The 25,535-nt window shown below is 49.1% G+C and overlaps 1 long non-coding RNA gene across 1 annotated transcript in view; it reads right to left on the bottom strand.

The window, feature by feature from the left end:
- The window catches only part of LOC146861037 (uncharacterized), a 180,824-nt gene extending 158,600 nt beyond the window's left edge, over window positions 1-22,224 (bottom strand). The window contains exons 1-2 of the long non-coding RNA XR_014978902.1: window positions 22,013-22,224; window positions 12,808-12,905 (exon numbers count right to left, since the gene is read on the bottom strand). This is a non-coding gene — a long non-coding RNA (uncharacterized LOC146861037). The remainder of the gene's footprint in view (window positions 1-12,807; window positions 12,906-22,012) is intronic.
- Between the last annotated feature and the right edge of the window lie 3,311 nt (window positions 22,225-25,535).

Raw genomic sequence — 25,535 nt, 5'->3', positions numbered from 1 at the left:
TGGCCTTGGAACCCCTGGCGGAGTGGCTGCGGTGGCACCCTTCCATCCGTGGTCTCCGTTGGACCCCCGAGTATGAGGACCGCGTGTCCCTTTACGCTGACGATATCCTTTTGTACCTAGCCTCCCCGCGCAAATCACTGATTGTCCTGGTTGATGTCCTGCGCTCCTTTGGCCGTAACTCAGGCCTCGTCATCAACTGGGCTAAATCATGTGTCTATGTGCTTTCCGGGGAGGCTCCCGTCCTCCCGCGGGGCTGTCCGATCCGGATTGCCTCACAGGGGTTTCGGTACCTGGGTGTCTATATCACGCTGGACCCGGAGGCCCGCTACGAGCGAAATTTGCTTCCCCCCCTCCAGCGCTTGAAGGAGGACGTCGCGCGCTGGCGGCGCCTGCCGCTTTTGCCGCTCGGCCGGGCGGCATTGTTTAAGATGATGTCGTTGCCGCGCTTCCTGTACGCTCTCCAGAACACTATGGACCTAGTCCCGGCGCGCTACTTCCGTGAGGTGGAGAGTCTACAGCGCCGCCTGTTCTGGGACGGGAGGCCGCGTATAGCCCTGGCGAAGTTGACGCTCCCGTGGTATGACGGGGGGATTGCCCTCCCGGACATTAAGCGGTATTACTGGGCCTCCCAGCTAGCCGCAATTAATCACGGCCTCTATGGGCCCGCCCTGAACCCGGCATTTGAAATGGACAAGATGCTCCTGCCCGGTGGCGACTACAATCGAGCGCTCTACTCTGGAGCGCCGGATCCCCGCTTGACGGGGCCCACGCGTGTCATGGTGCGGGTGTGGCACGCGGCCAATGCAGCTATGGGGTGGAAGGACCGTTTGACCCGGGCGTCGCCGTTGTATGCGCCTCAGCGGTTGGGCTCCCTGTGGACCTCGAAGGGCTTCGAGAAGTGGGACACGATTGGCATCAGTAAAGTGGGGGACCTCTGGACGAGAGGGGGATTTAAAACATTCGAGACGCTGCAGACGGAGTTTCAGCTGCAGGGCAGTGAATACTTTCGGTACTTGCAGGTCCGTCACGCGCTGGGCTCCGTCTTCCCAAACGTCGCCTCCATCCCGGAGTCTTCCCCCCTGGAGGATAGAGTGCTGGATGGCCACGTTCCGGATAGCACGATCTCCCTCATTTACAAAAAATTGATTAATGACCGCTCGGGCCTGCTGACCGGCCTCCGTGAGGCCTGGGTTGCCGACGGGCTGGAGTTGGACGACGAAGACTGGATTTCCGCGGTGGCCTCTCCGAAGGAGGTGGCCATACCGGCTCGCCTTCGCTTCGTCCAGCTTAAGATACTCCACCGGGTTTACATGACGGGGCCAAGGCTTCTGCGTATGGGTTATGCTGAGGATGGGTTGTGTAAGCGTGGGTGTGGTGCTTTGGCGACTTTTTTGCATATTTTGTGGGAATGCCCGAAGGTGGAGCGATTCTGGCGTGGTGTGCATGAGGTCCTGCGTCTGGTTACGCATGTCGCGCTGTTGCCTGAAGCGAGGAGATGCTTGCTGAATGTGTGGGAACCAACTGATTACTCGGTTCCGCAGACGCGATGGGTGACTCTGGGATATATGATAGCTAAGCGTGACATCGCTCAACTGTGGGGATCCCAGCGGCCCCCGGCGGTGTCGGCCTGGAAAGAACATATGGATTGGTGCATGTTCCGGGAAAAGGTGGTGTATGTGGCGAGGGGCAAGCCTGGGGCGTGGGTGAAAATATGGGGCCCCTGGAACGCCTACCGCGGGGGTATCTGCGAGCCACCACTGCTGCCTGCTGCCTCACCGGCTCCGTCCCCCTAGTTGACCCCCTCCCCCAGCCCCGGGCACAGAGTTCCCCCAGTCCTGGACTTGTTTCCCTTCCCCCTCTTTAGATTCCTGTGGATGGTCGGGGTCCCTCATTTGAGGAGCACGTGCGGTTACTTTCGATTGCGGGTTGCCTTGCGGGTGTGGTTTTTCTATGTTGTTGTGTTTGTATAAAATGAAACCGTATTGTGGGCTTAGAGTCATGTGGCCCACGTCGTTGATGCCTCCTGATTTACTTCTCTGCAACGCCAAGTGCCCTTTTGTAAGTTTGTCAGGTGCTCCTGTCACTCTAGCGGCCGGCCGGAAGGTTGTAGGCCCATACTTGTATATACTTGAGATTGCAATAAACGGTTTCAAAAAAAAAAGACAGTGGTCTTTCCATAATGACAGCCATCTGTACTGCAGTCAGTATTTTTTCAGTGAATGCAAAACGCATTTCAGCATTAGAATATAAATGCGATTTTTATGCAATCGGCACTGTGTCAACTTCAATGAATTTTACAAATGTGAAGGTAATAGCATCCATAATTATACAGATGACCAAAATTGTTTTGTTGACAGATGTGTGTAAGTGCCTTGATGCAAGCATGTCAGTCTGTAGTGATCCAAGTATTTGTGTATATTGTGATGTCCCATTTGTACTGAAGAAATCAGGGTGAATTAAAGGGTATAAAGGTTTTATGTATTGCACATAATCTGGTATGTATGTTCTGCCAAAGTTGATGAATCCTAGTAAGGATTACAAATGTTTAATGGTATTGGTGGTTGTAAAAGAGTACAATTCTCTAGGAAATGTGGAACCAGGCTCTTGTGCTCATTCGATAACTCATATCCTAAAAATACTCAGAAAAGCATTTTTGGTTGGTTTGAAATTAAATTTGTAGCCGTATTCACTAAATTCCAATACTATGCGATCTAATCTGGCTAAGTGTATGTTTAAGTCATCATCCGTTAGCATGTAGAATTGACGTTACTCTGGCAGAAAACAGTCCAGAACTGTTCATATACCCCTGAGGGAGTCGGCAAAAGTAACCTTGAGAGTGGAGAATGCTGTCAAATCTCTGCTGTCTGGCGCTACATTTTGGCAGAAAAAAACCATAGGGAATATCCAACATTGTTTTGTATTTTTTACAGACAATGTTGTTTATTAAAGAAGTACTTTGTGCTTTTTTAATTGCCCTGTGTGTGTGTGTGTGTGTGTGGCTGTTTAAATGTTTGTAGTGTAAGACTATACAGTAGGAATGATCTGGTTAAACTACCGGGATTAAGGAATTATTCATAAGAGATATGCAGGGTTCAATAATTCCACAGTACTCCAGTTGCAAGAGAATTTCTCTCACTGGAGCTTTTGCTTCATGTTTATTTGGGTATTGTGGTTGCACTTGCAGGATGGACCTTATAGGTATAATAGGATAAGGCGAGTCCTCATCCCAGCCTACATGGTTACGGTATAAGGATGGGGCTTGTGCAAGCACCCATTTTGAGGCATATGCATGTTTAACTGCTTTGGGGACAAACAGTGAGAAAGAAGGTAAAATTACCTACCTCCTCTCCTTGTGTGGCTGTTCTTACAACTCTGGAGGCCAATCAACCTCTGCCAAGAGAATGTCATAACTTAGTGCTAGATTTTCCCAGAATATTCCCCCAAGGGCAAGCATTATTTCACCCTTAATAGGTATGTTTAGATTGTAAAGTCCGTCTGGAGGGCTGATGTTTTGGTCTGGGGCTTCAGCTTCTATGAAGTTGTCAGTTGCTATCGCATCCAGAAACTCTTGAAGATTCTGGTGAACTATCATGACCTCTGTCGCACTGTCTAGCAGAGTCACTGCCAACGTCTTGTTCTGAAGGGGAGTTGTCAAAGTATGTGGCATATTTATGGAACAAATCTTTTTTTATTGAGTTAATTGGTAGGTGTCGCGACATTTGCACACAGCCAATCGCCTACAACCACAGGGGCCAGTGGCTAAAAAACAATGCATTAAGTGGAAATATAACACCACAGCATTAATGCCGACATCCCGGAGGCAGGCAGCGCTCGGAGTCAAATCTAGCAATTAGAAACATCATTTACTGTCAAGGACAACGCCAGTCTAAAAACGGGCACCCACCTAGAAGGGGGAACAACAAATAAAGAAAACCTACCCACCCGCCCACCCCCAAAAGAGAAGGGAAACAGAGGGGAACCCGTACCAAGATTTCAGGAGTTGCATAGCGACCCACACCTCCCACCATGCCCAACCTCCAACCCTCCCTCTCGCTCAGATGGGGCACTACCTATTCCGCAGTTGATGGTATTAGACTTAACACAGTTTGGGGCAAGTGACCTCGCGGAGGTCCTTCGACAACAACGTTATGAAAGGAGCCCAAAGCTCTGCGTATTTCTCGCTCTTCTGATTTTAGACCAGCGAGAGCCGCTCCATGGCAAGGGTCAGCCAGAGCCTGTGGAGCCAAGCCATGTGACCCGGAACCGTGGGAGTACCCCAGTGAACTAATATCGCCTGTCGTGCTGCGAGTAGTGCCAATGCCATCTGCATGCCTCGTAATGACCGTAATGGGAAGGTGCGTGGGTTGGATAGCCCCAGCAGAGTGTAAGCCGGAAAGCGAGGGATCTCAGTTGCAAATGCTGTGTCAATGTCATTAAGTACCTGCTACCAAAACGGCTCTAGCCTCGGGCAGTGCCAAAGAAGATGTGCAAGGGAGCCTGTCAGGCCGCAACCCCGCCAACACTCTTCAGTGTGGTTCTTGTCCCATTGGTGTATCATTGCTGGTGTACAGTACCAATAAGATGCTACCTTGAATGCGGATTCAGTCCCTGCACTGTTGTATGCCGTGTGGTGAGCCATGTAGTGGATGTTGTCCCACTCCTTGTCTGTGAGGGCCTGACCCAGTTCTGCCTCCCACCGGAGTAGGCCGCGAGAGCGACTCGCTGTTGTGGGCTGAGTAAGGAGGACATAAAGTTCTGCTATGAGGTGTTTATCATCTTTCTTGTTCGCTATCCACTTCTCAAAGGGGGTAAGCTTACGAGAGACATGTGGCAGATAGGCCTTAGAGGTAGCCCATAGGCGGAGCTGCAGATAATAGAACTCATCAGTGTGAGGGAGGCCAAGGTCTTGGCGGACCCGATCAAAAGAGATCAAATAAATAAAGGGCGGATGACGCCCTCAAGATCAAATAAATGGCCCAAGCGCTTACAACCCGCTTCCCTCCATCTCTGGGCAACTGCAATTTTATCTCCTGGTGGAAAATCCGAGTTGTCCACCATCAGCGTCATCAGGGAGGGAAAGGTGGTAAGACCTTTCAAGAGCGCCACCGCGTCCCACACCTTCATTGTCGCTGCCGTGACCGGGGAGGAGTTAAGGCCCCATGAGCGTGATCAGCAGGGAATCCAGATTTCACGCCAGACATTCGCGCCAGCTACCGCCTGGTACATAAAGGTCCAGTGCTTCTCTGAAAGTGGGCGGTTCCACTTCAGCACATATCGAAGGTGTGCGGCCTGGAGGTATCTGTGGACTAGAGGCATATTCCTTTGGAGCGTGACAATTGCGCTACCGAAAAGCGTGCCTTCTTATTGCCCCAAATGAATTTATTTATAGCAAGCTGTAATGCTCGCAGTGCTTTAGGTGGCGGTATTAACGGAGGGGTCTGAAATTGGTATAATTTGCGCTGCAGGATCATCATTTTCACCGTGGCGATGCGCCTAAACCAAGATAAGTTGTGTTTAGTCCAATCGTCCTGTGCCTTTCGTGTCTGAGCCACTAAAGTTGTGTAGTTTAGCTCCAGCGTACGTGGGAGCAAGGGGGTCAGAAGAATGCCCAAATAGGGCACGGGGTCGCTAGACCAGTGCACGGGAAGAGTCTGCCTGAGGTCTTGCATCTGTATTTGTGGTAGGGACAAATTGAGGACCAGGGACTTGCTAAGGTTGACCTTGAAACCAGAGAGCCGACCAAAGGACTCAAGCTCTTCGACCAGCGTGGGTAGGGAGGTTAGAGGTTGTGCGAGGGAGAGGATGACATCATCTGCATAGAAGCTTATCTTGTGGATGTCACCTCCAAACTTGAGACCCTGGATGCCCGGGTGATCGCTGATTTTCTGCACGAGGGCCTCCATGTAGAGTGCAAATAAGAGGGGCGAGAGGGGGCACCCTTGCCTCGTGCCCCGGGCAGTCTCAAAGGGGGATGAAGATATCCCAATGACCAACAAATGTCCGGGGAACATGGTAGATGCACTGCACCCATTGAATGAAGCGGGGCCCAAACCTGAAGCCCCGCAACACGTCGAAGAGGTAGTTCCAGCACACTCTATCGAACGCCTTTTCAGCGTCGACGGAGAAAAGCACAGCTCTTACCCAGGAGCGGTGAACACTGTCTATGAGGTGGAGAAGGCACTTGGTGTTATAGCCCCCCTGCCGAGTGGGAATGAATCCCGCCTGGTCAGGATCAATTAGGCCCGCCATTAGGGGGTTCAACCGAGACGCCAGTATGCCCATATAGAGTTTCACGTCAATGTTAAGCAGCAAGATCGGGCGGTAGGAACTATAGAGCCCTCGGTCTTTGTTGGGCTTAAGGATGAGGGAAATCGCCGCCTCGGCCATAGAGTCCGTAACTGTCCTGCTGTCTTGGAAGGTGGGTTAGGAGGGGTGCCAATTTGTGACAGAATGTTTTATAAAACAGGGCAGGGTATCCGTCAGGGCCCGGCGATTTGTCAAGCATCAGTCGAGAGATGGCTGAGATAACCTCGTCTATCCGTATTGGGTACTCTAGAGGGTCTGCCTGCGCTTTTGGGAGTTGAGTAAAGTTGCTAGAATTCAGATAGTCTTGCGCGTCAGGGGGGTCATGTGCATCTGTGCTATAGAGTGGTAGAAGTGCCGGAACTCCTCAACAACCTGGGAGTCCAGGTGGATCTCCTCGCCTGTAGGCTGCTTGAAGGAGGGGATAGTCTCTGCCACTGCCCTGGCACGCAGTATCTGTGCCAACATCCTCCCTCATCTGTCACTACCTAAATAAAACTTATGTCGGAGGCGAAGTAAGGCATATTCCGCCCTGTCAAGGTCTAAGCGTTTAAGAAGCATCTGCTTCTCTAGTGACCGCCACACCCTCGGGGCTCCGGTACATTTATGTATCGCTTCCAATTCTGCCACTTTTTTCGAGGCCCGAACGGGCTTCCTTACGTCTCCAAGCGTCAGCGGATGAAATAGCCATGAATTCCCTGCGAATCACCGCCTGATGGTTTCCCAAATAGTAGACAGGGACGTCTCACCAGTGTCATTGTGTTGGATGTATTTTAATATCTTGGTCCGCACACCTTCTACAGTGTCAGGTGAGTGTAAGAAACCTTCGGGCAGCCGCCATCTGGCAGGGACATGCCTGCCCCCGTCAGGTCGTATGGAAAGAGAAATATGTGCATGGTCAGAGAGGGAGCGTGTGGCTATATAGGTGTCACTGATTCTGGTAAGAAGCGTATTAGAGACCAAAAACATATCTAGACGAGCATGTGACTTGAGTGCCGCAGAGTAGTGGGTGTAATCGCGCATGCCCGCATGCTTAAGGTGCCAAACATCGTGAAGGCCGCTATCAGCCAACCATTGCTTACCCTCCAGAGAGAGAGCTCCTACCTGCGTGTAGCACTGCCCAGAGTGGTCCCAGTCGTTGTCCATGACCAAATTGAGGTCCCCACCCACCACCAATGCAGAGTCCGGGGAGGCCAAGCCTTCGGCAACATGCAGACGGAGAAAGGGCTCCTGATGTGCACTGGGTGCGTAAATGTTAATTAAAGTGGGAACAGTGGACCCCCACTGAATCCAGAGAGCGAGGACCCTGCCCTTGGCCTCATAGAAGGTAGACAGTACCTTGCCATCAAATTTAGCCCCCAGGAGGATTACCACCCCATTCTTTTTCGCTGCACCAGAGGACCAGAATTGGCAAGGGAAGCGCCATGTACGCATGAGGGGAGTATCTTTAGCAAGCAGATGGGTCTCTTGGAGCATACAGATATCACCTTCAGACTGTTTGAGTAGGGAAAGGATCGCAGCGTGTTTTGTAGGGTAGTTCAGGCCCCGAACATTGAGGCTCACAATTTTCAGGCCTCTAGTCATAACCGATGGGGGTTAGCATGCAAGGCGCACCTATAGGGTTGAAGGAGCAGAGCGCAAGTGGCGGGCTGGGGAGTGCATGAGCCGACAAGGCGGAGATGCAAGCGCAGGGCCTGGCACGGGAAACCCCTAAAAGAAACCCCAACAAGTATACATTAAAAAAAAAATCACACAATAACTCAATCCCATGAAGGAACAATAGACATGAGTCCGTCTGCAAGGAAAAACCAAAGGGGGTTCAGGACCATAGCGGCAAACCACAGAACAGAGTACCTGGAGAACCAAGAACTGCATAAGTGCATTCCACTGAGCGAGGAAAGGTAATCGTCCCAGGAGCCCCTCCGGCCTCACTCCATGACATCCACCCCCGTATGTTTAACTAGGGTGCTCAAGGGGAACACGGACGGTCGTGGGGTTGCGAGAGAGAGGAGATCACAGCCTCCCGTTCCTTCGCCATCTCCTCAGAGTCTGGTTTCTCAGAGGCCATCGGTTTCCCAACAGTGTGCCATTGTGAAAGTCTTCGTGCGGCCCGGCCTTTGGGCCTCTTCCTCCGCTCTGCGTCCACCGTGTTGTCCAGACCCAGCAAATCAAGAGCCTCAGTGAGAGCGCGGATCTGTCGCAATTTCCCTTGGTGCTTGAATATGATGCGAAAGGGATGGCCCCACGAGTAGGAAATTCCATTGTCGCGGAGGTAGGAGGTGACCACTCGGAATTCTCTCCTTTTGGTTAACGTGGACGCTGCAAGATCCTGAAAGAGGGCCGATGAGTGCCCCTCGAACTGGATCGGCAGGGCCGCTCGAGCCTTGCGTAGGATCTGCTCCTTGAGCAGGAAGTCGTGCATGCAGACGAGCACATCTGGTGGGGGGGCCTTCTCTCCTCTGGGCAGACCCACACGATGCACCCTGTCCATCTGAATTTCTTGCGGGCCGTCGTCTCCCAAAACCTGCCGAAAGAGCCAGGACATAGGATCGTAGGTTATCTCCCTCCGCTCGCCATGGGACTGCTCGAATACGGATATTAATTCTTCGTGAGCGGTTCTCCAGATCCTCCACGTGGGCCTGGAGGTCCACATTTTTATCCCGCAGGCGTAGTACTTCCTGTTGTAGCTGATGCAGGTCCTCTTCCCAGCTTAGCTCATGCTCCTTGAGGACGGCCACCCTTTCTCCTACTGCATCTACGTCTCGCCGGACTTCTTTGAGGTCGGCAGAGAGTTGGCCCTTCAAATCCAATATGTCCTCTTTGATGGCGGAGAACATCTCCATCATGAAGGCTTTCGTAGCCGATCCATCTGCTCCGTCTATTTGCTCCGGGCGCCCCGAGTCCCGGGGTGTTACGTTCGCTGCATCAGGGCCAGTTATCTGCTTTAGTAGCAAGTCCTTGAGGGTCTTCTCCCTCTTCGCTAGGTCCGATGCCATGGCGCCGTGCTGGGCTCGCGGAGGAGGCTACAGGGGGTCCGCTAAGATGTCGCCCAGCAGCCCCTTCGGGCCCGGGGGTGCAACAGTTTTGTGGCACAGGCTGGAGCCCGCCCAGGGCAACCACTAGGCCAGCGATACGTCACTGTAGGCCTGTGGAACGCAGTGGAAATACTCCCAGACTCACAAGTCTTCTTCAGGCAGGTCTCGTATTTCCCGGGCGATTCTCCTGTTCCACGAATCCCAGCACCCACGTGGCAGGGCGACGTGTGAAGTAGCCCAGGACCTCTCTGGCCGGTAGGCAAGTGAGGGGTCCAGAGGTGTCGCAGGCGAGAGAGTGGCCTGCACAGTGCCCACTTGCTGCTCGCGGCCCCCCCTTCGGCAGTAGAGCAGCTCTCCCCCTGTCCAAGGTAACAGTCCCTCAGATTGTGTCCGCTGCCAGTGGCTGGGGTACCGGGGGGGGCCCTCGATGATCAGCTGGGCTGGCCCCTACAGTCAATGCCAGGCGCTTGATGTAGCTGCTTTGCAACCGGGCCCTTCGCCCTGGGCAGACTCAAAGATGGCTGACGGGCCCCCCCTCACCAGAAATGGCGGTGGCTAATGCAGCACTCACCCGGATATCAGCCGCTGTAACGGGCGCCCACTCCTGCGCTGGGACAGACAGTCCTTGGGGCGGGCCTCTCCTTTGCGCCCTGTGCAGCGTACCCGGCAGGCCCAGCGGCTCCTGGATCGTGGGTCCTGTCCATGCAGGAAGAGAGAGAAAATGGCGGGCGTTTTGAAGATCCACTGCTCACCCCTGCAAGTCCATGGCCGTGGTGGGGGCAAACTGCTGCGCCAGGTAGATAATCCCCTGGTCCACCTGTTACCCAGGTCCCGGTGGGGCGGCGATGACAGGTCCCAGGCCGGGTGCTCCCCGGAGCGCAATCCCGGCCGGGACAGAGAAGGAGACAAGATGGCGGATGATCTGCGGAGCCCCAGCTAGGAAGTCGCCGTATCCTCGCGTCGGGCAGAGTCTCTCCAGCCACGGGCCTTCTCACACCCACTGGACCACACACCAGCCGTGCAAGGGCTCGTGGGCCTGTGCAAGTAGCACCGCCTCGGGCAGGTCTCAGGTCCGCTAGGCGCGCGGCAGCAGCCGCTTCCCTCACCGCGTCAGGGCCCTCGTGATCAGATCAGAAACCGGGGCAAAGAGGGCCGAAACAGCCGCTAGTCACCCTCACACCACAACCGGAGGAAGCTCCACTCAATTCTGGTCCCCGTATAGCTGTTTGGGGACCAGGGATGGGGCAATTACAAGGCGATGTAGTGGCAAAGCGGGAGGGACGAAAATACACGTCCAACTGTGCCGCCATCTTGGCCACGCCCCCATGTGGCATATTTAACTGACATTCCTACAACATTCTTCTTTTTGAGTTGGGGTTTTTGATGTCAGGCGAGTGTTGTGAGTCCTTTTTCGGATTCACATACTCTTCTTGGCTGCACTCTGATTGCCTCCCTCTCTCTGATCGTTTCTCCGATGAGTCCTGAAAAGAACTAGAAGTACGTGTATCAGTGTACAGATACCTATCAGACTGTTTTAATGTATCACGGTTACATAGATTGTGACGTCTATCGCGCGTCTTCGATTACAGAGATCCAGCCAGTGATTTTGCTTTTTCTTTATTTTTTTGTTTGTCCCAGAATTTTTCAGAAGACTCTGGTGCTTGTTTAGTATTGCCTATGTCAGAGCTACCTATAAGCTGTGGCTTATTTGCACTGGCCCCCAAATTATCTCGACCTATAGATGTAAAAGTGTCTGCAATAATGTTCCGTAAATCACGCTCCTGGTCTACTACCGCAACCAGCACGAGGCGTTTGCATATCGCCAGTGCTGCTGCTTCCCCTTTGTTGAACCTGGCCCTTTTTGCAGGGTTATCCCCAAACCTTTTGCCTTCCTCCTGGATTTTTTATGACCTATTTTTGTTGGCTGTAGGACTCTGGGCACTTCACCACTGTTATTCAGTGCTAAAGAGCATGTGCTCTCTCCTTCAAAACATGGTATGATTGGTTTACACCTGTTTGGCATATTCAATTTACCTGTAAGTCCCATGTACAGTGGTATCCCATATACCCAGGGCCTGTAAATTAAATGGTACTGGTGGGCCTGCAGCGCTGCTTGCGCCACCCACAGAAGTAGCCTTTTAAATCTGTCTCAGGCATGCCAATGTAGTGCCTGCGTGCGCAGTTTACTGCCACATTGATTTGGCTTGTAAAACTACTTGCCAAGTCTTAAATTCCCCTTTTACTACATATAGGTCACCTCTAAGGTAGGCCCCAAGTAGCCCTATGGACAGGGTGCTGTGTAAGTAAAAGGTAGGACATGTGCCTTTTTTGTGTTGCATGTCCTGGTAGTGACAAACAGCCGATTTGATTTCTCACTGCTGTGAGGCCTAGTCCTACTCCGCTAACATCGGGAATTCCCTTACAAGTCTTTAAGTGGTAATTTCTGATTTGAAAGGAGTATCGTTTCCATGTTTGGTATGTTCGGGATAGTGGTGCTAAATCCTGCTCATTGATGTAGGTGGATTTTTCATCACTATTGTAGAAATGCCATTTTTAGAAGTGGGCTTTTTTATGTGCCCATGACTCTTTCTGCTTTGCAGCCTGACTCCAATCACATCTAGGAGAGGGACAGCTACGCTTTGTGCATACTTTCCAGACAGCCATCACACAGGGAGGTTGGGGTGTAACAGGGTTACATCTGTATACTGAATGGTCTTCCTGGGCTGGGAGAAAGGGAGGTGGGGTGCACTTACATTTGTATAGGCTGTGCCCTGACCTTACACAAAGGGCTTGTATACCCCCTAATGTAAGTGTGAAGCCAGAGCTGGGTTGAAAGGGGGTGTTGTGTACTTCTAAGCTTCTTTTGAAGCTACTGTCACATCAAAGACATTTTGAGTTGAAGTACATGGACTCTGACCCCATGATTAGAGACACTGCATAGGACTTATAACCAGACGCTGCTGGCTCTACATGCGGCACCAAAGGACTGCTGTGTTGCCATGTGACTTTAATCCCAAATGATGTGTGTATTTATCCCAGGTACCAGTGTCTTTAGGTACTGTGATTCCAGGTGGCAGTGGTAGGCACTACCTTTTGATTTATCATTACCTATTTATTGTGATCGGCACCCATGATCACGATATCAACACTTCTTGTAATACTGGTGGCATTGGAAGAGCTACTTTTTCAATTACCAGTCTGTTATTTAACCCTGGTGGCAATGGTAGGTAGCATGCGTGTGTTATTTTAGCAGACATTCTGCAAATACACTAAAGCACCATGTGCAACCATCTACAGAACGAGAACTGCACGTGGACACATGTGAACGGCCAAAAAGCATGCAACTTGCATGATGCAGACTGTTCTTACAGGACACGTCACGTGCAGCCCCCTCTGGCACCTGTGACTATTTAACCTGGTCTCGTTCCGTACAGCAACCGCTCGCTTACACTCGCAAATCAACACTTACCTGATGCTCCAGAGTCCTTGTGCTTGGACAGCTTACTGGTTCCTGCATTCCCTGCAACAATGGGTCACCACAACGTCAGGCTCCTGCTCCCAGACTTCCTGAAAGAAATGAAAACAAAAGAAGGCAACAGTGAAGAAGGACTTAAAACGCCAACACAATATCGATACAGCTGAAACTACAGGTAAAGGCCTTCTTAGTCATTTAAGGATACAGACAATAAAAGTGGGGTGTAAAGGTATTAAAACTCATTCCCCCCCCTCTACCTCCCCCACCCACCTTCCCCTTAGGGACTACTCTCGGTACAGTGCTTCAATATTACTGCTTCCTACAGTTTGGCCTCAGAAGGATTCAGAGACTGTCTTCGCCCCATCTGCACTACCTGGAGTTTCAGGTGAATGGTTCGCAACAGAAGGTTAAGCCACAACATACAGTGTTCCCTTTGAGCGACAACATTATGAATCCCTTGGCGCGAGCCCAAGCTGAGCCCCCCTCTGATACAGAACACTTAACTACTATAGCATAGACTCTGCATGTGGAAATACAAAAGCTCAAGGAACTAAAATCGGGAGCTCAAGAGGGCATGAGAACGCCACAAACCTTTCATACAATGAAGAGACACTTCATAACAGTGCCCTGTTCTCAGTCTCTTAAACTTTGGAACTAATCAATCTCAAACTGGCACGTTTCCAAGTACAGGTTCACTCAGATCACAACTGATATGTTACAGTTACCACTCCAAGTCCAGTACCCTTAGCTAATCCAGAACGATTTACTGGGGATAGTGCATGAATCGCCGCCTTTATGAGTCAGTGTCAATTGCATTTCATATGCAAACCACCGGTTTTCACGATGGACGCAGCTGAAGATGCCTTTGTGATTTCTCACTTGGGAGGAGTAGCAACTAAATTGATCGATTCTCCTCATTTTGAATAATTTTACCGCCTTTAAGGCAGCCATGACACGATTGTTTGCAAAACATGTATTCATACAGTCTAGTGATAATGGGCTGTTACATTTACAGCAGGGTTCTAAAGACCTGATAACGTATCACTACATTTAACCATCTTATCACAGAAACCCATTGGCTATGCTATGGATTTATAAAGCGCATGGTTATCCAACGGGTCTCACAGCGTTAAAAACCGGTCCGTCGCACAGGGGGACAAACAAGTTGCTCATTCAAAGAGATAAGTTTTAGGTAGTTGCCGAAATTTTGTTTCTTCCTCAATCATCACCAAGGAACAAGACAGCGAGTTCCAAAGCTTTGTGCCAAGTAGGCAAGAGAACAACGTCTGCTCCTAGATTTCTTTATTTTTTGTACAGTGAGGAGTCTCTGATCTTTGGATTGTAGGGATCTTTTGGGGTTGTAGAGGGTTAACAACTGTTGAATTAGAGGAGAACTTTAATTATAAGTCACTCGGTGTGCCAGACAGAGAGATTTGAATTAGACTCTCTTTAGGACCAGTAACCAATGTAGACCTACCAAAGATGACGAGACAGAATGGTGCTTGGGTATCTTCCAGAGAATCTAGGAAGCAGCATTCAAACAATTTGGAGGTGCTTGATTACATACAGAGGACTTCCTAGATAGACTAAACAGCCATAGTCAAAGCGTAAAATCACCACGCCTTAAACAATTGTTTTTCAAGTAGTCTGCGGAAGCCAACTTAAAAACTTACTTAAGGTGCTGAGTGGACGTAGTTTCTTGGCTTGGGTCTCCATGGTAAGACGGCAATCTATCCAGAAACCCAGACTTTTTATTTCAGTTTTAGATTGGGGGTCATTCCAAAGAGAGGAATTTTTGCCAACTACCAGCACCACAGTCTTATCTCCACTGAGTTTAAGACTGTTCCTGGATATCCAATCAGTGACATCTCTGAGACCTGCGTTAAGCTGGATGGAAAGAGCTGTTGTATCAGGTGTTAGGGAGATGATCATCTGGGTATTATCGGCATAAGATACCATTGAAAAGCTATGTCTCATTATGATGTCTGCCAGCGTTTGGACATAGACAATGAACATGGTTGGGCTCAGAGACGAGCCCTGTGGCACCCCTTGGTCCAAGGTGAGGATTTTCAAACAGAATGTTTCCTCCCAAACATGAAAACTTCTGTTTTTCACAAATGAGGTTAACCATTTTAAGGCCTATACCGGCTATGCCAGCCTCTTCCAGTCTCCTGGTGAGTGTCAAATGAGACACCGTATCGAATGCGGCACTTAAATCAAGGAATATAACTGCTGCTGACCCATTTGTATTTGTAATTGCTTTGAGTTCATCCGTGATGGCTGGCAGAGCCGTCTCCGTGCTATGACCTGCAGCGAAACCCATTTGGGTGCAGTGAAGAGTTCCTTGATTCTCCAAATAATTTGAAAACATTTTTATTAACAAATTTCTCAGCCAGCTTGCTGATGACTGGAAGTAGGGAAACTGGTCTGCAGCTTTCTGGGGTTGATGGATCTAGTGAGGGCTTTTTTTAAAAAAAAAGTGGCTTCAGCATGGCATGCTTCCGGGCCCGTGGCACATCACTGCTTTCAAAGGACTGATTTATTTTTTGTTCCAGAACAGACCACATAACGTTTCCGCTTTTCAACAGAATATTGGGGTGGGGAGGGTGAAGTCCAGGGGGGATCGAGACTTGATTGATATCAGTAAGCTTTCAACGTTTACTGTATTAATCTTTGAGAAGGATGTCAAATGCATCTTCACCTTCTCTATCTGGAGGATGAGGTGTCAATGAAATTTTGAAAGATCACCCCTGGCAGAGTAGAATAGATTTTATAACCTTTCTCCAAAAAGAAATTAGCAAGCAAATTGAATCTGGCTTCAGGAGGTAATGGACCTGTTGATGAGATGGGAGGCTTCATAAGTGACTTTGCAATTTTAAAAAGTTATTTTTTGGCGAGAGGAAAAACGCACTTCCCTTTTCCACAGAGGTCTGAGGAATGACCTTAAAGATGGTTTATCACATATAGTAGACTTACCGAAAGATTGTGCAGAATTCATTGATTTAGTTGTTAAACTAGATCATAGATTGGGTGAGTGAAAAACCATGCGACCCGAGGCAAAACTAGAGTAGTGGCACTAAAAACAGACAGAAAAGACCCAGGTAACAAAACTCCCAAGCCAGAACCAATGCAGATCGAAGGAATTAGAGGCCCCCTATCCCTAGAAAAAAGAAAAGATATCGCAAGGCTAACCTCGGTCTGTAATGTGGCAAATCAGGGCATTTTGCTGGAGACTATGGCACAAAACCAAAAAAGAAAAAAGCTGTTGCTAGCATAGAAATCCCTGAGAAACAGGAAACGAAAGCTCTCGGAAAGTAAGGAGATCGCTTCTCCAGGAGAGTCCAGCTTTCAAATCACACAATACCTGACAAATATGGTCAATCGCATTCCCAGGTACATGACTATCAGAATCACTATTATTTGTCATCTCAAGAATGACAACTCTTGTAGGAGCTCAATGACTCGGGTGCCACCAGGAATTTCTTCAACTTATACTTAGCAGAGAGACTAGGTGTTCCATGTATAGCAAAAGCAGAGGCAGAATCAGTGCATGCTGTGGATGGCTCTGCATTGTCTTCTAGTTTGATTCGGTTTCACACCAGGCCACTGACAATAGTCTGTGACAACAGACATACGGAAGAGACAACCTTTGATCTCATTGACACTCCAACATTTGGTGTTATTTTGGCATATCTTGACTCGAGTATCATAATCCCATAATCGATCGGGTGTCATGAGCCATTACGCTGGATTTTCCAACCTGCATGACCACTTGTTCTAAGGAGGCCCAATGTCTGGTGACACCACTTCATTGTGCCACAACCCATGCTCCCAAATCTGTCCCACTACCGCAGGAATGTCATGATTTCCAGGACATTTTCGACTCAATTAAGGCAACCCAGTTCCCCCACACAGGGTATTCCCTACAGTCGAGTTTACGCCTTTTCCGAACCTAAAACACAGCACTTGCATAAATATCTTAACAGGTTACTCGTATCACGCTTCATCAAACACTCCGCCTCTCCTGTCTCTTCACCCCTCTTTTTCGTTCTAGAATGGAAAATTACGGGCCTGCATCGACTACAGGGCCATCAACGAAGCCACTATTAAAAATAGATACCCATTGCCCCTAATACCAGTCCTCTTAGATCAGGTTTGTGGTTGTACCAGCTACATAAAATTGGATTTAAGCAAAGCTTATCACCTTCTACCGGTAAAATAAGTGAATGAATGGAAGATGGGTTTTAGGACAAAATTTGGACTCTTTGAATTTACAGTGATGCCCTTTGGCCTCTGTAACGCACAAGCGGAGTTTCAATACTTCATTAATGAAGTACTCAATGATTTTCTAGATGTCTGTGTCATCATTTAAATTGACAATATCTTGGTCGACTCAAAGAACGCACAAGAACATATCCAGCATGTTCGGGCAGCACTGCAAAGATCACGCGAACACTTCCTTTTATGCTAAATTGGAGAAATGCACTTTTGATGCTAGGTCAGAGGAGTTTCATGGTTACCACCTATCACTCAGAGGGATCACTATGGACCCTAAAAGGGTAGACGCTATGCCCACTTGGCCATCTCAGTTCGATTAGCCAAACTACAAGTCATTCAACACAAAGCCAGGGAGTGTTTGGCCAAACACAAGAAACAAATGAAAACACAGGCTGACAAGGATAAGACCCTGAACACCAGTATCAGGTTGGTGACCTTGTTTGGCTCTCTACATGCACTATTACTTTGGAGGGGCCAAGAAAATTACAACCACATTACATAGGCCCATTTAAGATAGAACAATTTCACTGTCTGTCTCCAATTGCCTCCCAAATATGCCACACATCCAGTATTCCATGTTTCGCTGATCAAGTCCTACCATCTGAAACCAGGACAGATTCCCCACCCCCTCCTGTTTAAGTGGGAGACCACCAAGAATACAAAGTACAACGCATACTAGACGCAAAATGCATCAGAGGAAAACTATACTACTTAATAGACTGGAAAGGATATGACCCACCCGAGCATTCATGGGAACCAGCGTGTTTTGTTCATGCCCCCCGCCTTCTACGGCATTTTCATTCTCTCAATCCCACCAAGCCTCGTCCTGTAAGACGGCCTTTGGGGGGAAAATTGTTACGGGCATTGCATCTCATCAAACCCCCCATGCCACAGCGTGCTTAAACAATCCTTAAACTTGTAAGCGGAAGCCGGGAGGTTCTGTTTAATTTTAAATTGAATTTTAATCATTGTTGTGTATTACCTGTTTTCCTTGGGGCTACTCCTCACGCTCACTCTGAGACCATATCTCCCCTGATCTCACCCTCGCCACACCACCGCTGTCCGGATCCACACCGCTTTGGTGAATTGCGGTGAAGGAGGACTAGCGGGGTGACTTTGGCTGACATCTTGGGTGGGGGGAGAGCGGACAGCGCTCTAGTCTTTCTGTGGACCGGGCTTATAAGTTCGCATGCCAGCGCGAGCGCGCAGCGGGCGAGCGCAGCGGGCGCACCGCCAGCGCGCCGAAGGCGCGCTAAAGGCAAGCCCGTCTGCGCCCGTCCGCGACCGTTCGGGACCAGGGGACATGTCCCCTGTCTCCTGGTCTCACCATACACGGATCTACAGCGCAGATGAGCTATTAAGTCTGCGCTATACTAGAAAAACAGACTGTCTGCACCTTTTTAATGCACTGGACCTACCTGCGGTCTGCCCTTTGTGTAAACATGAGTTCTATATTACTCAGTCTCCTTCCAAGAAACAGGATTTTAATCTGCTGCTCTTAAATTGTAGATCTTTACCTAAGCATAAGACCGAAATCAATCTTATGTTGGAGGAACACAGCCCCGATGTAACCTTCCTAACAGAAACCTGGCTGACGCCAGACTCTGACCCAGATATCGTATCAGCTCTACCCTCGGGCTTTCAAATTCTATGAAAGGATCGGTCGGGTGGGAGAGGAGGCGGCCTGGCAATTGTATATAAAGAACAATACTCTTGTCGATGCATGGCTAGCTCTATCCCTGACTGTGAAAGCTTTGCTTTTAGTATTAACTTTTCCCCCAACACCTGCTTCTCAGGCACCCTGGTCTATAGACCTCCAGGCCCCTCGAGGCAGTTTCATAAGGTCTTACCCTCGATTTTAGCCGAAGATGTTACAACACTTTTGAACTATACAGTGTTGGGCGACCTCAATTTCCATTTTGATGCCGCCCATGACTATATCGCTATTGAGTTAGCGAATGACCTAGCGGCCTTACAACTGGAGCAGCTGGTCGACTCTGCCACTCATTCTAAGGGCCATTTACTAGACCCTGTGTTTAGCAACTGTTCTGATCTTAAGGCTGGACACCCCATTGCTCTTCCATGGACGGACCATTTCCTTGTCCCTCTTTCATGGTCTACCTGCATACCACCCCGCTCAATTCATTGCGAGAAGAATTTTAGAAACTGGACGAAACTCTCTGCGGAATCCTGGTCCAACAGTCTTGCCAGCTCCCGCCCTCCCCTCAACATGGATCCTAACATAGCCAATCAGGAGTACGAAGAGTGGATCTCGCACTCTCTGGAGATTATTCTCCCCCTTCGAAAAATTACCACAAAACGCTTACTAAAATCCGCCCCTTGGTTTTCTGAGGAACTTAGGAAAAAAAAGAGGCATTGCAGGAAATTGGAAAGACGGTGGCGCCTTGACTTTCTCTTAAGTGAGAAAGCTCTCTATAGAAAGGCAATCAGAGCTTACAAAAACGAGGTTAAACTCGCCCAAGCAACTTATTTTTCCACTCAAATTCTGCGGGCTAAATCAAAACCCAAGGAAATCTTTCAAATAGTGAAGAGTCTTACACAAGCCCCACCGTCGTCTACGCTACCTTGTAAAACATTAACGCACTGTAATAATCTGGCAGCCTTCTTTCACCAAAAAGTTCTCCAAATTTATTCTTCCTTTCCCGATACTGACTCTCATCTTGTTTCTCAGACATTGCCCTGTCATGCGGAACTCTCTCCTCAACCCATGGCTATTTTGGAATGTTTCCCCATGTTGGAACAGGACTCTTTGGAGTCTTTAGCACGGCAAGTGAAATCCGGATCACCTTGTGACCCAGCCCCTCCAAAAGCTAGGATGTCGGTAATCCAGGCGGTTCTTCCCACCATCAAGAATCTCCTTAATGCTTCCATCATCGCCGGCGTAGTTCCATCACTCTGGAAGCAGGCTATGGTCCGTGCCTTGCTAAAAAAAAAACAATTTGGACCCTGGAGACTTTAGTAATTATCGCCCCATCTCCCTGCTCCCCTGGATAAGCAAGATCTTGGAGAAGCACATTAATATACATCTGACGGCTTTTCTGGAGTCCAATCAGCTGCTGGATATCACCCAAACAGGTTTCCGACCAAAACATGGGACGGAGACCGCCTTATTGGCGGTAACCGAGGAAACCAGAAGGATCTTGGATCAAGGAGGGTCAGTGGCAGTGATCCTCCTTGATCTAAGCGCAGCTTTTGACACTGTCAGCCATGGTGTGCTTCTCTGCCGCCTCCTGAAATGGGAATTTCAGGCAAGGCATTATGCTGGCTTAAATCCTTCATAAGCAATAGATCCTTTCAGGTTTTCGAGGGAGATATTGCTTCCTCCAGTAAACTCCTGAGCTGTGGGGTCCCGCAGGGCTCATCGCTAAGCCCTGCGCTATTTAATATCTATATGCGACCACTGGCAGAGGTCATCCGCCCATTTGGTATTAAGATCGTTTCCTACGCGGACGATACTCAGCTAGTGGTATCCTTGGCACAGGAGGATAGCGGCTCCGCGCAGAGGGGACTAAGGGAATGTCTGGAGGATGTGAAAGGATGGATGACGAGATCTTTCCTTAAACTTAACGGGGACAAAACGGAGCTGATGCTTCTGGGGCCCGCTGCCCCCAACATCTTTCAACTCTCTTTGGCCCCCCTACTTAGGCACTCCACCGGCATCCAAGGATAATATAAAAAGTCTGGGAATATGGCTGGACAAAGCCCTAACTTTTAACATTCAGGCTACGAAGTTGTCTGCGACCTGTTTTGGCCTACTTAGGATGCTTAGAAAAGTGCTCCCACTTTTACCCATGGAGGCCAAGCAGGTCGCTGTTCAAGGTCTGATTCAGTCTCGGCTGGACTTTGGCAACTCTTTATACCTTGGTGCCCCTGACTATACTCTTCGTAAGCTGCAGACCGTTCAAAGCTGTGCCGTTCGCACATTATTACAGTTGCCACGGAGATTATCAGCTAAACCCGGACTGAGGAGCCTGCATTGGCTACCGGTCCGGCAAAGAATCTCCTTTAAAGCACTGTGCATCGCCCATCAGGCCTTCTGGGACAAAGGACCGGCAATTGGCCGAAACCTTATCACTCATTACCATCCTAGGAAACAACTCCGCTCCGGCCAGGCTTTTCTAGCAACAGTACCCAGAATCGGGAGAACACGCGCTGGCGGCAGGATGTTTTCATATAATGCCGCCAAGCTGTGGAACCTCTTACCCCCTCAACTCAGATCTAATCCCAACCTTTCCTCTTTTCGTAAACATTTAAAGACCTTCCTCTTCGCCCCCCAAAATTAATTTCCTTGAATCGCTTCGGTCGTCCCCACCTCACTCTTCAATAGCGCTTGGACGCACCAGGGCAGCAATTTGCGCTTTATAAATCCACTTTTCATTTCATTTCACTTGTATACCCATTCTTGTGAACCTGTGCATGTGACTTTCATCCCAGGTCATGTATATTTATCCCAGGTACCAGCGTCTTTAGCTATCTTGATTCTTGGTGGCTGTAGTAGGCACTACCTTTTCATTTATTATTACCTATTTGTTGCAGTAAGAGCCCATAATCACTGTATAAATACTTCTTTTAATCCTGGGGGCAGTGGTAGGCACGACCTTTTCATTTTCTGTTTGTTGTTAAACCCTGGTGGCAATGGTAGGAGTCAATTAGTAATTAGAATTCATGCATGTGTTTTTTTTAGCCAAAGTTATGCAAATATACTAAAGCATCATGTGCAGCCATCTACAGAATGAGAACTGCACGTGGACACGTGCAAACGTCCAAAAAGCACGCAATGTGCATGATGCAGACTGTTGCTACAGGACACGTGACATGTGCAGCCCCCTCCGGCAGCTGCGGCTATTTAACCCTGCTTGGTACATCATCCTCCCACTTAGCCATGACCATCAACACTTACCTGGTGCTCCAGAGTCCTTGTGCTTGGACAGCTTCCTCGTTCCTGCATTCCCTGTAATGACGGCTCCGGTTGCCAATATTGCCCGCGACGTCAAGCTCCTGTTACCAGACTTACTGTGATGTCTGCTCTGAGGACTTCCTGAAAGAAAGGAAAACAAAGGAAAGCAACAGTAAGGAAGGACTGAAAAATTCCAGCATGATATCGAGAAAACTAAAACCACAGGTAAAACTGTTCTTAGTCATTTAAGGATACAGATAATAAAAGCTGGGTTTAAAGGTATAAAACCCTGATCGTGCAAGCACATAACATGTTTCTTTGGAACTTTACAAGTTCGAGACTCCTTGCACAAACTCCTTATAGAGACAGTGATGTTTACGCTCAGATAGAGAGACAGTGTGCTTTAAGACTCTGAAAAGAGACATTGCTCATTAATGAGAACTATGATGTAGGATATTTTAAACCTTGATATAACGACATCTCTATCTCTCTTATATAGAACATTGGTATGTCAGTACTGTATAAGCCTGTGGTACTCATAGTACGGCCCGCGTGCCGCTAGAGGCCCAGCAGGCCTTTCTTGGCGGCCCGCGGACCTTGCAGGTAATGTCGCCATGGACCCTCAGCTTTTGTGGAGAGAGAGAGAGAGAGAGAGTGGATAGAGAGACTGACTGACTTAGAGAAAGACTGACTGATTGAGAGACTGACTGACAGAGTGAGACTGACTAAGAGAGGGAGAGACAGAGAGATAGATACACTGACTGACAGAGAGAGAGAGACTGATTGACTGACAGAGAGAGGGAAAGAGAGGGACTGACTGACAGAGAGATAGACTGACTGAGAGACTGACAGAGAGAGTCTGACAGAGAGAGACTGATTGACAGAGAGAGAGAGACTGACAGAGACAGAGAGACTGACAGAGACAGAGAGACTGACTGACAGAGAGAGACTGACTGACAGAGAGAGACTGACTGACAGAGAGAGACTGACCGACAGAGAGAGACTGACCGACAGAGAGAGACTGACCGACAGAGAGACTGACCGACAGAGAGAGACTGACCGACAGAGAGACTGACCGACAGAGAGACTGACCGACAGAGAGACTGACCGACAGAGAGACTGACCGACAGAGAGACTGACTGACCGAGAGACTGACTGACCGACAGAGAGACTGACTGACTGACTGACCGAGAGACTGACTGACTGACTGACCGAGAGACTGACTGACTGACAGAGAGACTGACTGACTGACAGAGAGACTGACTGACTGACAGAGAGACTGACTGACTGACAGAGAGACTGACTGACTGACAGAGAGACTGACTGACTGACAGAGAGACTGACTGACTGACAGAGAGAGGGACTGAGTGACAGAGAGAGGGACTGAGTGACAGAGAGAGGGACTGAGTGACAGAGAGAGGGACTGAGTGACAGAGAGAAAGGCTGGCTGACTTACAGAGACAGACTGACTGACTGACAGAGAGAGAGAGACTGACACAGAGAGACTGACAGAGAGAGAGACTGACTGACTGACCGAGAGGGTGACTGACCGAGAGAGTGACTGACAGAGAGAGTGACTGACAGAGAGAGTGACTGACAGAGAGAGTGACTGACAGAGAGAGAGACTGACAGAGAGAGAGACTGACAGGGAGAGACTAACTGAGAGAGACAGACAGAGAGAGACAGACTGGCTGACTGACAGAGAGATACTGACTGACTGACAGAGATAGAGTGGCTGACTGACACAGACACAGAGACAGACTGACAAGGAGAGACTGACTGACAAAGACTGACTGACAGAGAGACTGACTGACAGAGAGACTGACTGACAGGGAGAGAGACTGACTGACAGGGAGAGAGAGTGACTGACAGAGAGACAGACTGACAGAAAGAGACAGACTGACAGAGAGACAGAGAGAGAGAGAGACAGACTGGCTGACTTACAGAGAGAGACTGACTGACAGAGATAGAGTGACTGACTGACTGAGCTAGAGACTGACAGAGAGACTGACTGACAGCGAGACGGACTGACTCAGAGAGAGACTAAGAGAGAAAGACTGACCGACAGAGAAAGAGACTGACAGAGAGAGAGAGACAGACAGAGAGAGTCTGACTGACAGAGAGAGAGACTGACAGAGAGACTGACTGACAGAGAGAGACTGACTGACTGACAGAGAGAGACTGACTGACTGACAGAGAGACACTGACTGACAGAGAGAGACTAACTGACAGAGAAAGACTGACTGACAGAGAGAGTGACAGAGAGAGACTGACTGACAAAGAGTGAGAGACTTACAGAGAGAGACTGATGTCAGTACTTAGTGAAGTCAGTACTTTGTGCCAGAGGGAGGAAACAATAAAAGATTACTGTAGGGGAGAAGCTAGGGAAAGAGCTGAGATAGAATAGGGCAAAGCTAAATAAAGAGAAAATACAGGGGAAAGAGTAGGACATGCACTTCCCTGGAGTGGTGAACACAAATAGTAAAGAAATAAAAAAAAGTTGTTTGCTGATATAAACATTTCAAGGAAACAACTCATTCCTTCAGGGTAAAGCAAAATTCCTCTAGGAGTGGGACCAGCTCAAGAATAGAGAGAAAAGACAAAATCAGGATCTGACAATGGAATGGACAAAAAGTCTTGCAATCATGAGCAGGGGTCTGAACCAAAGCCCACTCTATGTAATACTGTATGCAAAGCTGTGAAAAGACTTCTGAAGCTGTCTACAGCGAGCCCACAAAACATATCAGAACAGTCAGCTACACTGATAGTGCCTATGGGTAGTAGATCCAGGGTGTATGATGGCAGTGTGGTAGCGTGGATATAAAGGTGTCTGCCTTGTAGGAGAAAGGATGAAGTAAACAGTGAAAGAAGGGATGGTCTTCATCACCATGGCAGTTTGTCGTATTTGTATTGCTTCAGCATGGCTAGATCGCCATCCCCCATCCTTCCAGCAATGGCTAGGGCGTTTCTTGGAGTCTGCACTATAAGGGCGTAGAAAGGGAGGAAGGCCAGGCCGACGGGGAAGAAAATCTGGGGGCCCCTCTCAGACTGGCCTCAGCAGTCATGGAGTTTGCTCCTGGAATAAAAAGTAAACTCTTGGAGTCCTCTTGACTTTCTTCAGTTTTTGGTCCTTGCCTTTCCACCATTCTGTTTGCAAGCCATTGCAGGCTATTGCGGGGTTAAGGGTGAGCCAAATGTAACCTGTGATGGAATTGGGGTCAAAGTGTGTATGAAGGAAGCTATGCAATGCCTCATAAGATTGCTATTGTCTGTTAATAAAAATGTATTATCAAAATGTGCTCTATGTAGTGACATCTGCTTTTGAAATAAAGCATTGTCGCATTGTCTAATGTTTTGAAACAGGTCTGATTTTTTTTTTACTCTAGCCCCCCCCCCCCCCCCCCCCCACTGACCCCACCCCTACCGGTGCAGCCCTCGGCCACATACCACACTGTAATTTTGGCCCCCGACAGAAAGTTTGTGAGTACCCATGGTCTAAGCAATAGCATATCAAAAGAGACAAGGC

Source organism: Triturus cristatus, chromosome 3_1, assembly GCF_964204655.1.
Source record: "Triturus cristatus chromosome 3_1, aTriCri1.1, whole genome shotgun sequence".
Lineage (NCBI taxonomy): Eukaryota > Metazoa > Chordata > Amphibia > Caudata > Salamandridae > Triturus > Triturus cristatus.
Note: the sequence above shows the minus strand (reverse complement) of the source record. Positions and strands in the feature narration are given on the sequence as shown.